This window comes from Ursus americanus, chromosome 24 (genome assembly GCF_024610735.1).
Source record: "Ursus americanus isolate L20-20 chromosome 24, mUrsAme1.1.p, whole genome shotgun sequence".
Taxonomy (NCBI): domain Eukaryota; kingdom Metazoa; phylum Chordata; class Mammalia; order Carnivora; family Ursidae; genus Ursus; species Ursus americanus.
Window position 1 is genome coordinate 18,177,501 of NC_142150.1, and position 18,569 is coordinate 18,196,069.

The window sequence follows — 18,569 nt, forward strand, 5'->3', positions numbered from 1 at the left end:
GTCCTAAAGGATAAAGTGGCCAGGACAAAACAGCAGAGTGCATGTAGCACACACAGAGTGCATGTAGCACACATTCCCTGAAGTGCCAGGCCCTGGGATTAGGGCACACTACACTGCAGGGCACGACAGGACCTCTTCTTCATAAGGCCATTACCCTCCAGAAGAGGAGATGTACACACAGAAGCAGGCACAGAGACTTAGATAAAATGAGAAGAGAATGGAATTTGTCCCAAAGGAAAGAACAGAACAAGGCCACAGCCAGAGATATAAATAAAACAGATAAGTAGCATGCCTGATAGAGAATTTAAAGTAATGATCATAAAGATACTTGACTTGAGAAAAGAGTGGAAGATATCAGTGAGACTCTTAAGGCAGAACTAAGGAATAACATAGCAGAGATAAAGGGTTCAATAAACAAAAAGAGAAACACACTTGATGGAATGAACTGCAGGCTGGAAGAAGCAGAGGAATGAATTAATGACCTAGAAGACAGAGTAATGGAAGGTAATCAAGCTGAACAAAAGTGAGAAAGAGGAATTATGCAAAACAAGAACAGACTTAGGGAATTCAGTGACTCCATCAAACTCAATAACATTCGTGTTATAGAAGTCCTAGAAGAAAAAGAGAGAGAAAGGGAGCAGAAAATTTATTTGAAGAGATGATTGTTGAAAACTTACCTAATCTGGAAAAGGAAACAGATATACAGATCCAGAAGGCACAGAGAACCCCCAACAAAATCAACAAAAGCAGATCCACACCAAGACATATTATAATCAAAATGGCAAGATGTAGCGATAAAGAAAAAAAATTTAAGCACCAAGACAAAAGAAGACAGTTACATACAGAGGAAACCCCACAAAGATATCAGGAGATTTTTCAGCAGAAACTTTCCAAGCCAGAAGGAAGTGGATTTATATATTCAAAGTGCTGAATGGAAAACATTTTCAGCCAAGAATATTCTGACCAGCAAGGCTATCATTCAGAATAGAAGGACAGATAAAGAGTTTCCCAGACAAATAAAAATTAAAGGAGTTCATGACCACTCAACCAGCCCTGCAAGAAATATTAGAGAGGATTCTTTGAGCGAAAAAAGACCAAAATTGATAGAATGAATGTAGGAAACACAAAAGCAGTAAAAAAGAATATTTATGTAAAATATCAGCCATGGAACTCACAAAATAAAAGGATGTAAGATATGACACCATATACCTAAAACGTGGTAAGGAAAGCAGTAAGAATGCATTCAAACTTAAATGACCATCAACTTAATATAGACTGCTATATGCAGAAGATGTTATATACAAACCTAATGGTAACCACAAATCAAACAACACTAATAAATATGGAAAAAATAAAGAGAAAAAATCCAAATATATCACTAAAGAAAACCAGCCAATTATGAAAGTGGGAAAGACAAGAAAGGACCAGAGAAAATCTTCAGAAATAACTACAAAATGGGTATGTAAAATGGCAATAAATACATATCTATCAATAATTACTTTGAACGTAAATGGACCAAACACTCCAATCATAAGACAACAGGTGACAGAATGGATAAAAAAAACAACACCCATCAATTTGCTGTTTCCAAGAGATTCATTTTAGAGCTAAAGACACCTGCAGATCTAAAGAAAGGGGATAGAGAAATATTTATCAGGCAAATGGATGTCAAAAGGAAGCCAGATAGCAATACTTAACACTGGACAAAATAGACTTTATAACAATAACTGTAATAAGAGACAAAGGACACTATATAATAATAAATGGGACAATCCAACAAGAAGAAATAATAATTGTAAATATTTATGTGCTCAACATGGGAGCACCTAAACACATAAAACAGCTAATAATAAACACAAAGGAACTAACTGATAATAACAGTAGTAGGGGACTTTAACACCCCATTTACATCAATAGATCATCTGAACAGAATATCGACAAGAAAATAATGATTTTGAATGACACAGTGAACCAGATGGATTTAACAGATATGTTCAGAACATTCCATCCTAAAAGAGCAGAATACACACACGTTTCAAGTGCACATGGAACATTCTCCAGAATAGACCACATATTAGGCCACAAAACAAGCCTCAACAAATTAAAAAAGATCAAAGTCAGCCAATGCGTCTTTTATAACCACAACGCTATGAAACTAGAAGTCAATCACAAGAAAAACTCTGGAAAGACCACAAATGTATGGAGGTTAATTAATATACTACTACTAAACAATGAATGAGTCAACCAGGAAATCAAAGAAGAAATTTAAAAAATACATGGAAATAACGAAAATGAAAACAGAACAGTCTAAAACCTTAGGGATGTAATAAAAGTGGTTCTAAGAGGAAAGTTTATAGCAATACAGGCTAACCTCAAGAAGCAAGAAAAATCTTAAATAAACATCCTAACCTAATATCTAAAGGAGCTAGAAAAAGAACAAACAAAACCTAAAACCAGCAGAAAGAAGGAATAAAGATTAGCTCAAAATAAAAAATATAAAAACAAAACAAACAAACAAACAAACACAATAGAACAGATTAATGAACCAGGAGCTGGATCTTTGGGGGAAAAAATAAAATAAAATCAATAAATTTCTATCCAGACTTATCAAAAAAAAGGGGGTGGGAGAAATGACTCAAATAAGTAAAAGGACAAATGAGAGAGGAGAGTTAACAACAAACATCACAGAAATCTGAACAATTATAAGAGAATCTTATGAAAAACTATATGCCAATAAATTGGACAACCCATGAATAAACTGAAATGGATAAATTCTGGGAAACATATAACCTACCAAAACTGGAACAGGAAGAAATCAAAAAATTTTACAGACCGATCACCAGCAGAAAAAAAAAAAAAATTGTATCAGTAAGCAAAAAACTCCCAACAAACAAAAGTTAAGAACCAGAAGCCATCACAGGTCAATTCTACCACATATTTAAAGAAGACTATACTTTCAGGGATCATTTCTATAGTTTGTTACCACACATTTAAAGAAGAATTAATACCCACCAGGGGTAAAGAAAACCAAAGCTGGAGGCATCACAATGCCTGACTTCAAGCTATATTACAAAGCTGTGATCATCAAGACAACATGGTATTGGCACAAAAACAGACACATAGATCACTGGAACAGAATAGAGACCCCAGAAATGGACCCTCAACTCTATGGTCAACTAACCTTCCACAAAGCAGGAAAGAATGTCCAATGGAAAAAAGACAGTCTCTTCAATAAATGGTGCTGGGAATATTGGATAGCCACATGCAGAGGAATGAAACTGGACCATTCTCTTACACCATACACAAAGATAAACTCAAAATGGATGAAAGACCTAAATGTGAGATAGGAATCTATCAAAATCCTAGAGAATATAGGCAGTAACCACTTCAACATCAGCCACAGCAACTTCTTGCAAGACACATCTCTAAAGGCAAGGGAAACACAAAAGTAAAAATGAACTATTGGGACTTCAGCAAGATAGAAAGCTTCTTCACAGTAAAGGAAACAGTCAGCAAAACTAAAAGGCAACCTACAGGGGCTCCTGGGCTGCTCAGATGGTTAAGCATCTGCCTTCAGCTCAGGTCATGATATGAAGGGTCCTGGAATCGAGACCCATGTCAGGCTCCCAGCTCAGCAGGCAGCCTGCTTCTCCCTCTCCCTCTGCCTCTCCCCCTGCTTGTGCTCTCTCTGTCTCTCTCTCTCTCAAATGAATAAGTAAAAGCTTTAAAAAAAATTAAAAAAACAAAAGGCAACCTACGGAATGGGAGAAGATATTTGCAAATGACATAACAGATAAAGGGCTGGTATCCAAGATCTATAAAGAACTTATCAAACTCAACATCAAAAAAACCCCAAATAATCCAGTCAAGAAATGGGCAGAAGACATGAAAACACACTTCTCCAAAGAAGACATACAAATGGCTAACAGACACATGAAAAAATCCACATCACTTGCCATCAGAGAAATACAAATCAAAGCCATAATGAGATACAACCTTACACCAGTTAGAATGTCTAAAATTAACAAGATAGGGAGCAACAAATGTTGGAAAGGATGTGGAGAAAGGGAAACCCTCTTACACAGTTGGTGGGAATGCAAGCTGGTACAGCCAGTCTGGAAAACAGTATGGAGGTTCCTCAAGAAGTTAATAATAGAGCTATCCTACAACCCAGCAATTGCACTACTGGGTATTTACCCCAAAAATACAAATGCAGTGAAACAAAGGGCACATGAACCCCAACGTTCATAGCAGCAATGTCCACAATTGCCAAACTGTGGAAGGAGCCAAGATGTTGTTCAACAGGTGAATGGATAAAGATGTGGTTCATATATACAATGGGATATTACTCAGCCATCAGAAAGAATGAATACCTACCATTTACATTGGCATGGGTGAAACTGGAGGATATTATACTAAGTGAAATAAGTCAATCAGAAGAGACAATTATCATATGGTTTCACTCACATGTGGAATATAAGGAATAGTGCAGAGGACAATAGGGGAAGGGAGGTAAAACTGAATGGGAAGAAATCAGAGAGGGAGATAAACCATGAGAGACCCTTGACTCCGAGAAACAAACTGAGGGTTGCAGAAAGGGAGGTGGATGGGGGAATGGGGTAACTGGGTGATGGGCATTAAGGAGGGCACATGATGTGATGAACACTGGGTGTTATATACAACTAAGGAATCATTGAACATCATATCAAAAACTAATGACGTACTATATGTTGGCTAATCGAATTTAAATAATAAAAAAAAGAAAAGAAGAAGAAGAAGAGTTAATACAAATCCTCCTAAAACTATTCCAAAAAATAGAAAAGGAAGGAAAACTTCCAAATTCATTCTATGAGGTGAGCACTACACTGATACCAAAACTAGATAAAGACACCACAAAAAAAAAAAAAAATGAGAACTATGGGCCAATATCTCTGATGAACATAGACACAAAAACCCTCAACAAAATACTAGTAAACCAAATCCAACAATACATTACAAAAATCATTCCCCACAATCAAGTGGGATTTATTCCTGAGCTACAAGTGTGGTTCAATAATTGCAAATCAATCAATGTAATACATCATATCAATAAGAGAAAGGGGAAGGACCATATGATCATTTCAATAGATGCAGAAAAAGCATTTGACTAAGTAACACATCCATTCATGATAAAAACCCTCAACAAAGTAGGTTTATAGGGAACATACCTCAACATAATAAAGGCCATATATGAAAAAGAAAAAAAAAAACCCCACAGCTAACATAATCCTTAATGGGGAAAAACTGAGAGCTTTTCCCCTAAGGTCAGGAACAAGACAGGGATGTCCATTCTCAGCACTTTTATTCCCAACATAGTACTGGAAGTCTTGGCCACAGCAATCAGACAATGAAAAGAAATAAAAGGCATCCAAATGGGCAAGGAAGGAGTAACATTGTCACTATTTGCGGATGACATGATACTATATATAGAAAACCCAAAGACTACCAAAAACTGCTAGAACTGATAAATGAATTCAGTAAAGCTGCAGGAAACAAAACCAATGTACAGAAATCTGTTGCATTTCTATGCACCAGTAATGAAGCAGCAGGAAGAGAAATTAAGAAAATAATCCCATTTATAATTACACCAAAAATATTAAGATGCCTAAGAATAAACATAACCAAAGAGGTGAAAGACCTGTACTCTGAAAACTATAAAACACTGGTAAAAGAAATTGAAAATGATGCAAAGAAATGGAAAGATATTTCATACTCAAGGATTGGAAGAACAAATATTGTTAAATTGTCTGTATTACCCAAAGGATTCTACAGAGTCAATGCAATCCCTATCAAATACCAACAGCATTTTTCACAGAACTAGAACAAACAATCCTAAAATTTGTATGAAATCACAAAGGACCCCTGAACAGCCAAAGCAATCTTGAAAAAGCAAAGCAAAGATGGAGGCATCATAATTCCAGACTTCAAGTTATATTACAAAGCTGTAGTGATCAAGAAAGACAGTATGGTACTGGTGCAAAACAGACACCTAGATCAATGGAAAGCATAGAAAACCCAGAAATGAACCCACAACTATGTGGTCGACTCATCTTCAACAAAGGAGGAAAGAATATCCGATGGAAAAAAGACAATCTCTTCAACAAATGGTGTTGGGAAAACTGGACAGCAACATGCAAAAGAATGAAACTAGACGAGACAAAAATAAATTCAAGATGGAGTAAAGACTTGAATGTGAGACCCAAAACCATAAAAATCCTAAAGGAGAACATAGGGAGTAACTTCTCTGACATTGTCTGTAGCATGTTGGTCCCCTGAGGCAAAGGAAACAAAAGCAAAAATAACCTTTTGGACTACATCAAAATAAAAAGCTTCCACATAGCAAAGGAAACAATCAACTAAACTGAAAGGTAATCTATAGAATGGAAGAAGATATTTGCAAATAACATATCCGATAAAGAGTTGGTATCCAAAACATAAAGAACTTAGAAAACTCAACACTCTAAAAACAAATAACCCATTTAAAAATGGGCTGAAGACATAAACAGACATTTCTCCAAAGAAGACATACAGATGACCAACAAACACATGGAAAGATGCTCATCATCACTTATCATCAGGGAAATGCAAATCAAAACTACATTGAGCTATCACCTCACACTTATCAGAATGGCTAAAATCAACAATACAAGAAACAACAGGTGTCGGCAAGGTTGTGGAGAAAGGGGAACCCTCTCACACAGTTGGTGGGAATATAACTGGTGCAGCACCCTGAAAAATAGTATGGAGATTCCTCAAAAAGTTAAAAATAGCACTACCTTATGATCCAGCAATCTCACTACTGGGTATTTACCCAAAGTATACAAAAACAGTAGTTCAAAGTAGGGGACACAAGCACCCCTATATTTATAGCAGCATTATTTACAATAGCTAAGATTTGGAAGAAGCCCAAGCGTCCATAGATTGATGAATGGATACAGAAGATATGGTATATATATTATTCAACCAAAAAAAAAAGAGAATGAAATCTTGCCATCTGCAATGACATGGATGGAACTAGAGTGTATAATACTAAGCAAAGTAAGTAAGTCAGAGAAAGACAAATACCACATGATTTCATTCATATGTGGAATTTATGAAACAAAATAAATGAGTAAAGGGGGAAAAAAAGAGAGAGACAGAAACCAAGAAACAGATTCTTAACTACAGAGAACAAACTGGCAGTTACCAGAGGGCAGGTGGGTGGAGAGATGGGTAAATAGGTGCTGGATATTAAGGAGAGCACTTGTAATGAGCACTGGGTAATGTAGGGAGTTGTTGAATCACTACGTTCTATATCTGAAACTAATATTACACTGTATGTTAATATTACACTGAATGTTAATTTAAATAAAAACTTGAAAAAAAAAGAACAAGACAAAAATCTCAGGAAAAGACCTTAATGAAATGGAGATAAGTGATCTACCTGATAAAGAGTTCAAAGTAATGGTCAAAAAATGCTCACCAAACTTGGGAAAAGAATGAATGAACACAGTGAGAACTTCAAAACAAAGAGATGGAAAATATATGAAAGTACCAAAGAAAAGTCAAGAGCTAAATAATATAATGACTGAACTGAAAAATATATTAGAGGAGTTTAACAGCAGACTGATGAAGCCTAACAGCGAGCTGGAAGGCAAGGCAATGGAATTAAAGCAGACAGAACCGCAAAAAGAAAAAAGAATTTAAGAGTAAAAATAACTTAAAAATCTAAAGACAACATCAAGCAGAGTATTAGGAATTCCAGAAGAAGAAAGAGAAAGGGGCAGAGAACTGATTTGAAGAAATAATGGCTGAAAACTTCCTGAATCTGGGGAAGAAAACACATTCAGGTCCAGGAAGCCCAGAGGGTTCCAAAAAAATTGATCCCAAAGAGATCAACACTATTTATAAGTAAAATGTCAGAAGTTAAAGATAGAGAATCTCAAAAGCAGCAAGAGAAAAACAACTTGTTACATACAAGGGAAACCTTATTATTAGCAGATTTTCAGCAAAATGTTACAAGCCAGAAGCAAGTGGCATAACATATTCTGAGGCTGAAGGGAAGAAACTTCCAATCAGAAATACTCTACCTGGAAAGGTTATCATTCAGAATAGGAGAGATAAGGTGTTTTCCAGATAAGCAAAAGATAAAGGAGCTCACCACCACTAACCTGGCCTTACAAGAAATGTTAAAGGAACTTTAAGCTGCAAAAAAATGACAAATTAATATCAAGAAAACTTATGAAGGTAAAAAGGTAAATATATAGTAAGGTAGTAGATTAATCACTTATACAGCTAGTATGAAGGTCAAAAGACAAAAGTCATAAAATTAACTAAAAATGCAATAATTACTTAAGGGATCCATAAAATTAAAAGATGTAAAACATGTCATCAAAAACAAAATGTGGGGTGGGTGCAAAAATGTACAGTTTGGAATGGATTCAAATTTAAGTTGCTACCAACTTAAAATAGACTGTTTTATACATAGGACATTATATGTGAACTTCACAGTAACCACAAGGTGAAAACTTATAGCAAATACACAAAATAAAATGAGGAGAATCTAAACTTAACACTAAAGAAGTTATCAAACAAGAAGGAAACAAAGAGAAGAAAGGAATAGTAAGGAAGTATAAAAACAGCAAAAAAACAAAAACAAAAAAAACAATTAACAAAATAGCAATAAATGCTTACCTGTCAATAATTACTTCAGATGTAAATGGACTAAATTCGCCAATCAAAAGACACAGTATGGCTGAATGGAGAAAAAAAAAAAGACTCACTTTTTGTGGTAAGGACATAGAGTGAAAGTGAAGGGAGAAAAAAAGATACGCTATGCAAATGAGAACAAAAAGATACGCTATGCAAATGAGAACAAAAAGAAAGCTGGTGTAGCTATACTCATTTGAGACAAAATAGGCTTTAAAATGAAGACTGTAATAAAAGATAAAGAATAGCATTAAATAATGATAAAGGGGCCAATCCAAGAAGAAAATATAATATTTATAAATATATTATGTAGTCAACATTGGAGCACCAAAACATATACAGCAAATATTAACAAAAAAGGGAAAAATTGACAGCAATACAATAATAGTAGGGGACTTTAACACCCACTTGCATCAATGTATAGATTTTCCAGACAGAAAATCAATAAGGAAACATCAACCTAAATGTCACATTAGACCAAATGGACTTATTAGATATATACAGAATATTCTATCTAAAAGCAGAATACATATTTTTCTCAATTGCACATGAAATATTCTCTAGGCTAGACCAAATATTAGGGCACAAAACAGGTCTCAATAAATCAAGAAGATTGAAATCATATTGAGCATCCTTTCTGCTCAGAAACTAGAAATTACAAGAAGAAAAATTGGAAAAAAGAAAAAAAGTATGGAGATTAAATAACAACCAAAGGATCACTGAAGAAATCAAAGGAGAAATCAAAAAACACCTGGAGACAAATGAAAACAGAAATACAATATACCAAAATATGTGGGATGCAGTACACTGAAAACTTTGAGACACAGGGGAAAGAAATTGAAGAAGATACAAATAAATAGAAAGATATTTTGTGCTCAGATATTTGAAGAATTAATATTGTTAAAAATGTGCGTATTACCCAAAGAAATCTACAGATTTAAAACAATTCTTACTAAAATTCCAAAGGCATTTTTCACAAAACTAGAATAAGTAATTCTGAAATTTGTATGGAACCACAAAAGACCCCAAATTCTCCAAGCAATCTTGAAAAAGAAGAAAGCTGGAGGTATCATGTTTCCTGATGTCAAACTATACTATAAATCTGTGGTATTCAAACAGTATGGTATTGACATACAAACATCGATCAATGCAACAGAATAGAGTCCAAAAATAAACCCACGCATTTATGGTCAATTAATTTTAAAAGAATAGGAGATTTTATTTTTTAAAGATTTTATTTATTTATTTTAGAGAGAGGGAGGAAGAGTGCAAGCAGGGAGAGGAGCAGAGGGAGATAATCTCCAGCAGACTCTGTGCTGAGTGCAGAGCCCGATGTGGGGCTTGGTCCCATAACCCTGAGATCATGACCTGAGCCAAAATCAAGAGTTGGACACTTAACCGACTGAGCTATCCAGGTGCCCCTATAAAAGAGATTTTAAAAGAATTATAAAATTTATAAAAAGGGAGATAAGTGGGGCACCTGGGTGGTGTCACATCAGGCTCCACGCTTAGCGGGAAGTCTTCTTGAGATTCTCTCCCTCTCTCTCGGCTCCCCCAACTTGCATGCTCTCTCTCTCTCTCACACTCTCTCTCTGTCTCTCCTCTAAAATAAATAAATAAATCTTTTTTTAAAATGTAGATAAAAATATACATTTGGAAAAGGACAGTCTCATTAATAAATGGTGTTGGGAAAACGGGACAACTACATGCAAAAAGACTGAAACTGGACCCCTGTCTTAGAACCATTCACAAAAAATAAGTCAAATGGATTAAATATTTGAATGAAAGACCTGAAACTATAAAATTGCTAGAAGAAAACATAAACAGTAACTTCCTCAACAGTGGTCTCAGTGATGTTTTTCTGGATCTGATTCCAAAGGCAAGGCAATAAAAGCAAATAAACAAATGAGACTACATCAAACCAAAAAGCTTCTGCACAGTGAAGGAAACCATCAGTAAAACAAAAAGGCAACTTACTTGAATGGCAACAGATATTGGCAAATTGTATATTTGATAAAAGGTTAATATACTAAATATATAAAGAATGCAAATAACTCAATAACAAACCCAAACAATCCAATTAAAAAATGGGCAGAGGCACTGGGTGTTATATGCAACTAATGAATCGTCGAACTTTGCATCAGAAACCAGGGATGTACTGTATGGTGACTAACATAATATAATAAAAAAACACTTAAAAAAATGGCAGAGGATCTGAATAGACATTTTTCCATAGAAGACATACGGATGGCCAGTAGTAACACAAAAATATACTCAATATCACTCATCATCATCAGGGAAATGCAAACCAAGATCACGATGAGGTATCACCTCACACCTGTCCAAATGGCTATTATCAAAAAGACAAGAAGGTTGCCTAGGTTGGTTTTCTGGATTTCTTCATTACAGGTCATGATCTCAGAGTCCTGGGATTGAGCCTCAAGTTGGGCTCTGTGCTCAGTGGGGAGTCAGCTTGAGGAGTCTCTCTCTCCCTCGCCCTCTATTCCTCCCTTATTTGTGCTCGTTTACTTGCTCTCTCTCCAAAATAAGTAAATAAATCTTTTTTTAAAAAGACAAATAACAAGTTTTAGCAAGAATATGGAGAAAAGAAAATCACTGTATAGTGTCGGTGAGAATATAAATTTGTGCAGCCACTATGGAAAACAGCATATAGTTTCCTTTAAAAATTAAAAATAGAACCACCACATGATCCAGCAAGTCCACTTCTGGATATCTACTCAAAGAAAATGAAAACACTAGTTTAAAAAGATAAATGCCTTCCTATGTTCATTGCAGCGTATATGGAAACAACCTAAGTATCCATCAATAGATGAATGGGTAAAGAAAATGAATGGACAAACAACACACACACATACACACACTCACACATGGAATACTACTCAGTTATAAAAAAGGATGAAATCCTGCCATTTGTAACATTGATGGACTTTGAGGGTATTATGCTAAGTGAAATAAATTTTGTTTTTGATGACCTTGAAAGTTTTGAGGCATTCTGTAGAATATCCGTCAATTGTGATTTGTCTGATGTGTGTTCTGATGATTAGATTGGGATCATGGTTTGAGGAAGAAAAATCAAAGGGTTAAAGTCATCATATCAAAGGTACATACTATCAGTGTGGCTTATCACTATTGTTGTCAACTTCCATCACATGGCTTGAGGTAGTGTTTGTCAGGTTTTTCCACTATAAAGTTACTCTTCTGTTTGTCCTTTCTTTTATTGTCCTTTGAAAGGTCACTAGAAAAACCCATACTAAAGGAGTAAGGACTTATGTTCCACTTCCTGGAGCAAAAAGTCTCTACATCAGTTACTCAGACTTTTTCTGCACAGATTTGCCTATTCTCCCTTTTTTATTTATCTGATCATTTTTTAATTTATTTCATTTATTTGATCACTATAGACTCATGGATATGTATTTTATACTTCGGGTTATAATCTAAAACTATCTTGTTGCTCAAATTATTCCAACTTTGGCTCCTGGGTGCTCTTTTAGTTAGCACCTATGTTTCTTTGATACACCCCTACTGATGTGTTTTTTGAGCAGTTTCTTACTTGTAGGCACTATAATATATCCCAGGATTATCTCATATGTTTCCTGCCCCAGTCTTAGAATCTGCCATTTTTCCAAGGATCCCTTGTTTCTTTTATTGAAAAATGGAATTAGAAACCAAAATCTGGACACCAGGAGTATTACTGCTTCTTGGCTGTCTCTGCTGACAGAACAAGGAAATATATGTATGATCTCTAGACCATGTATGTAATATATCTATAGATATTTCTATATGTAACCATCCATATCTATATTAGGCTAAACATGAGTTCATACTAATGTAACCATCCATATCTATATTACACTAAACATGAGTTCATACTAATTTCTTCAATTCTAATCAATCACCATATGGATCATTTCAGCCTTCTTTTCTTGCTTGTCTGTAACTTCCCATTCTAACAGTAAGAAACCTGACCCCCACCACTTGCCCTTTATTTATTTAGTTATTTAATTCCAGTACACATGTATAGCGTTTCCAGAATTATTATCCCAGAACCTTGTGGAAAACAACTTTATCAATAAAATATGTGCTTCTGTACAATTCCTTCTGCATTTAGTTTTAGAGACTTCATTTTTTACCAGTTACTCAGATCAGTATATTTTCTTCCCACTCCCTTCAGTGAGGTTGTTTTGTACATTTATAATACAGGTGATTCTTTTGTTTCTATATTACATCCTGGAATCCCCAACATCCTATTTTTTTAAACAAATTGTGTATATTAAGGTGCACTGCTCCCGCTGTAAAGTTATATTAAATTTAGCATCAAATTTATTTTTGTATTTCAATTTGTTTCACAACATTGAAATAATTCTGGTTCAGACATAAAATACTTGTAAAGAGTAGTAGTTTAAATAGCTTCCCTTGCAATTTCAGGATACTTTTCCACAAACCTAAAAATTCAAAAGAGAAATAAAAGGAAAAAAAATGTTTCAAAGTTATATCACTGCAATATAGAACAGCTACTTGAATTTCTAATCATAAATATTAAATTTGGTGGGGGGGATGGAGTTAATAAGTTAATAAATATAAAATTTAGATTAAAATATCACCCAGAAATTACAAAAAGCAATGACACTTTACTAATGTACTGATAGCTATACACAATATACTAGGTACTAAATTCTAGTTAAATGAGAAATGAATAGGTTAGACTTAGAAAATGCATTCAATACTGCTATAATCATACTATACAGGTTGTTTATTTAATAGGATTTTACCATGAAGTGACATGATACTGAACAAGTGCATTTTTGGCCACTATAAGCACATTTATTATGTAAATTCACCTGGCATTGAACAGAGCAGGGTACATGAATAGTAAAAGATAAAGCTTGTTATAGAGTTTTTTACATGCACAGCCCAAATTATGTTAAAGGTCACTATAGCACCACTATCTCCTAATCAATGGCATATGTGAAAGAAGTTCAAATTATGCACAGTACACTTGAAAAACAAAGGTCTAAGTCCCGTAGTATGTATAGTTTGTATAAACCAACAAGAAAAATACAAATAACCTAGTAGAAAATGAGGAAAAGACATGAAAAAGTTGATAAGAAATTAAATTTTAAAATGGCTTTTTAAAAAAGATTGTATTTATTTATTTGAGAGATAGAGAAGAAAAATTAGTAGGGGGAAGGGGCAGAGGGAGAGGGACAAGCAGACTCCCCGCTGAGCAGGGAGCCTGACTGGGGCTTAATCCCAGGACCCTGGGATCATGACCTGAGCCAAAGGCAGATGCTTAACTGAGCCACCCAGGCACCCCTAAAATGGCTTTTAAACATATAAAAAAATGTTCAATCATTTACAATATGAGAAATGCAAAATAAAACTCAATGAGAATGTTTACTTATTAAATTGCTTACCTAATTAGATCGATGAAAATTAAAAACATCAATATATCATCAATGGGTAGGGGAAAGAGACACTTTCATATACTGTTATCTTGGAAAGGCAATTTGATAGTATCGATAACAATTTGATTCTTTTTCAGTTAGCAATTCTATATCTTGGAATACTATCTATAGATAATCACACAAGATCCCTAAAAGTGTGTACAGGAATATTCACTGTAGCATTGTTTGTAATAACCAAAGATTAGACAAAAATCAAATGTTTATCAACAGGGGACTGATAAAATATATTATGGTACATCCATACACTATAAAGGCAGATATGTAAGGCATGAAATATTTCTCAAAATATATTGTGAACAGGAAAAAAATGTACCATGCAGTGTAAATAACATGCTATAATTAGTGGGGAAAGAAAAGGAAGAGAAGAAGAAAGTAGGAAGAGAGGTGAAATATTCTTTTAAGCCTGTTTATGAATGGAACATTCCTGGAAGAATACCCAAGGGACCAAGTGGTTGCTTCTAGGAGTTGGGAAAAAGAAAGATTTCTTTTCTGAGTACACTCTTATAGTATATGACCATTTATTACCATGTGCATGCATTATTTTTTTACCTTAAAAAGTATTTCTTTAAAAGATTAAGAAATATTATTCATAAAATGAATGACTATATACTTCAATTAACTATCAACTATGAATACAGCCAAGAGTTTGTTCTTTACAAAAATTTGTTTTTAAATCTTAGTTTAGTATAATCAGGAATTGAAATTACTTAAGCTGTTGTGTAATGTCCAAAACTAGAGAATAAGGGTGGGCTCAATTTTTTACTGTGACTCTTTTGGATTGTTTAAGGTTTTAACCATAAGGAAATTTTTTCCCATTCAAATTAAAATGTGAACAAGAAAACATGTTCAAAGTTAAAAGAAGTTTAATCTTAAATTGCACAAAATGAAGTTCACCTGGAAGCACAAGTTAAAGCATTGGTTTTCCCATGGCATTTTAAAATTTGGACACATAAACAAATATATTTTTCTACAATGTCTATGTGTGTCCATTAGGCAAAAGTGTATGTACAAGTATACACATAGGCATGTATGTGTGTGTGTATATATATATATATATATATATATATATATATATACCCATATACATATGTGCATATATATGTGTGTGCATACATATGTATATCTAAAGAAATCAAATGTTTGTATTACCCTTTAGGGTAAAATAATCTTTTAATTAATTGAATAATCTCATCTGATATGGGGCTCTAACTCACAACCCCAAGATCAAGAGTCACGTGCTCTTCCAACTGAACCAGCCATGCACCCCTAAGTATAAATTTTTAAAATACTGATTTAAGCCATTCCTCCCACTTAGAGTGCCCTCTCATTTCCTCTCCAGCAATTCATATCTATTACTTCCTTCATGACAATTAAAAACTAGACTTTTCCTATAAAGTTCTTCTTGATTAATCAAATCCTACATTGATTACAGATTTACATTCATTCATTCAACAAATACATATTTGAAGCCTGTGATTTGTCAAGCATTGGGCATACAGTGAAAGAAAAGACTTGTAGAGCCTATAGTCAGCAAAGGTTACATATTTTTCAAATAATAATAATTATTTAAATCCAATATTGGTCAGTGCCACAAAGGAAAGGTCTGTGAGAGGTGTAAACATAAAAGAAGAATACCTCACCCAGCCTGGAAGGACATCTCTGAGAAGGTGACAGTGAAGCTGCTGTGGGAATGTGAGGTAGGAGTCAGCCAGGGAAAGAGCGGGGAGGAAACGAATTCCAGGCAGACAGAATGCGGCAGTGAGGAGGTTGGGGTGTTTGACTTAATGAAATAAGACCAGTGTAGCTGAGGCATGTGGAGTAAAGGGGGAAACAATATGTAATGAGGCTGGGGAAGCAGGCAGAGGCCTTGTAAGCCATGTTAAGTTATTCCTCTTACCCTAGCCCCTCAAGCCTGATTTAAGTTGTTTTACTATAGCACATTTTCTTTATTAATATTATCACTTTACTTTGAGAATGCTGATTTTGTCATCTTAGGTAAATTATAAGGTTCTAGAGGACAAAACTCTATCTAACTAAACCTAGGACATTGCTGTGTTTCTCAGTTACCTCATCTATGAGGATAACAATAGTGCCCACCTTTATTTGTGAGAACTAAAGGAGTTAATAGTTATTAAATAAGTAAAGGAATTACTGATGTAAAATACTTAGAAGAGTGCCAGAAGTATAGTCAGTCAGAGTAAATGTGTTAGGTATTATTTTTTATTGAATCATCCACATATCCTTGGGAAGAACCCCCCAGTTCTATGAATAGGATAATCAAGGTAATAGCTCTCGCTTTCTCTGGGACAAGGGTTGGGCAGGATTGCTAGCACAGAGGATCTCCTACTTAAGATGGTTCAACTTAATGATTTTACAACTTCATGATCTCCCAATGTAATACACATTTGTAGGGTATGATCCTCTCGTGATTGTGGGCAGGGCAGCAAGCCACAGCTCCCAGTCAGCCACACGATCATAAGGGCAAACAACCAATATACTTGCAACCATTCTTACCCATATAACTATTGTTTTTCACATTCAGTACACTTCATAAATTACAGGAGATATTCCATACTTCATTGTGAAATAAGCTTTGTGTTAGATGATTGTGCCCAGCTGCAGGCTAACATAAGTGTTCTGAGCACGTTTAAGGTAAACTAGGCTAAGCTATGATGTTCTGTAGGTTAGGCATATACATGCATTTTTTTATTCATAATATTTTCAACTTAGGATGGATTTATCTGGATATAACCCCATCACAAATTGAGGAAGATCTGTAATCCCCTAATAAGACTAAGGATTTCCAATCTTCGGTTTCCTCAACTGTGACATAAACTTACTATGTACACAGTGTCCACTTGGGCCGCTCTGTATTGCACCCATCGGACTTGGGGCAAGGAAAACCAATGTTAACATGAAGTGCCTGACTCTTTCTGAGCCCTTTGTCTCTAACCCAGGAGTCTTGTGTCTTCGGCCAGCATCCATGAAGCTGTGATAATCTAATTTGTTGGTTTATAAACAGAATAGAAATCTCAGACCTTTCAGTTCCTGACAAACTTTAATGTGATTCTTTGCCAGATTTCCCATAATGTTCTGGCTTTTAAAATGTTTCTAGACCTTGATTTTCATTAATGCTCAAAGCCTATTGAACTAGGATATTTCATTAAAGGATCAGAAGCATACTTTATCATTAAATTTTAAATATCTTGTTGGATCTTTAAAATTATATTAAAAACAGATTAAATAAAAGTGGACCTACTGTTTTTACTTGTAGACTAAATACATGTATTTAAGAATATAACTGCTTTGTTTCAAAATCATTTAAGGTTGTACACAAAAAATGAATGTAAGATTAAAATAAAGAAAAAGGAAAAATATAAGAAATAAGCAAAATGGGTTTTTTACTTTTCCTCTGTATCACTTACCACAGCTTCAATTAACTAAGTGTGTGCTATTGTTTGCCTCATTTCTCAGCCTCCTGCCATGCTCTAAGCTCCATGAAAGTAGGAATCATGTTTGTCTTATTCACTGTGAAAGCTACCTGACACACAGCAGATGTTTAACACATGTTCTCTTTTTTCAAATTAAGTATAAAAGGAAGAGGGAGTGGTGGGGGACAGAATTATGGTTAACCTATATGACTTTCTTACTTAAAGAACCCTGATTGAAACAGACAACTTCTCAGCCTCCTTTGTAAACAGGAGTGGACAAAGAGATATAAATGCAAATTGTGGGATTGCCAAGAAAACACGTTATGCCCTACCATATTTTCTCCTTATTCGTCCTTGGAATATACATGATGACTAGAGTTCCAGTAGTCCTTGGATCATGAGAGGAAAACCAGAGAATCTCAGAGACTTCAGCTTTGCTATCCTTGAGCTCCTGATGTCAGCAACTATCTACCTCCAGATTTCTCATCTCGTGATCTAAGCCTCAATTAAGTAGGTTGTCTGTGATAGTACATTCAAATCTAATACTAATTAATACAGTCATGAAGTGAATGCCATGAATTTCTGTAAGTGGAACTACTATGCAACTGTATGTTACTCCATTAGTGATGAGAAAGTGGTTGGAAAAGGAGACATAAATTTATTGAAACATAAATCTAAAAAATAAATATTGGATGTCCAAGCAAACATATCAACAGAAAATAACTCTTAATACAAGTCGAAATGAGATTTCAACATCATCAAAAAATCATTAGTCTTAAATGTTGACTTGTTAAAAGTTAAAAGTTAGTTTCTTAGTAAATATTATGTTTTCATACTCCAAACATTACCCTGAAAAAGTTTAATAAGGCAGCCTTTCATTTGTCATGGATTTACCACTTAATTTCTTGGACTCTTCTTTTTTCCT

The 18,569-nt window shown here is 34.6% G+C and overlaps 1 protein-coding gene and 1 pseudogene across 1 annotated transcript in view; one reads left to right on the plus strand and one right to left on the minus strand.

Moving 5' to 3' along the window:
• The window catches only part of DCDC1 (doublecortin domain containing 1), a 419,738-nt gene that overhangs the window by 254,840 nt on the left and 146,329 nt on the right, over positions 1–18,569 (minus strand). The gene's annotated exons all lie outside the window — the stretch shown is intronic.
• LOC123799555 (small nucleolar RNA U3) lies at positions 2,945–3,037 on the plus strand (annotated as a pseudogene).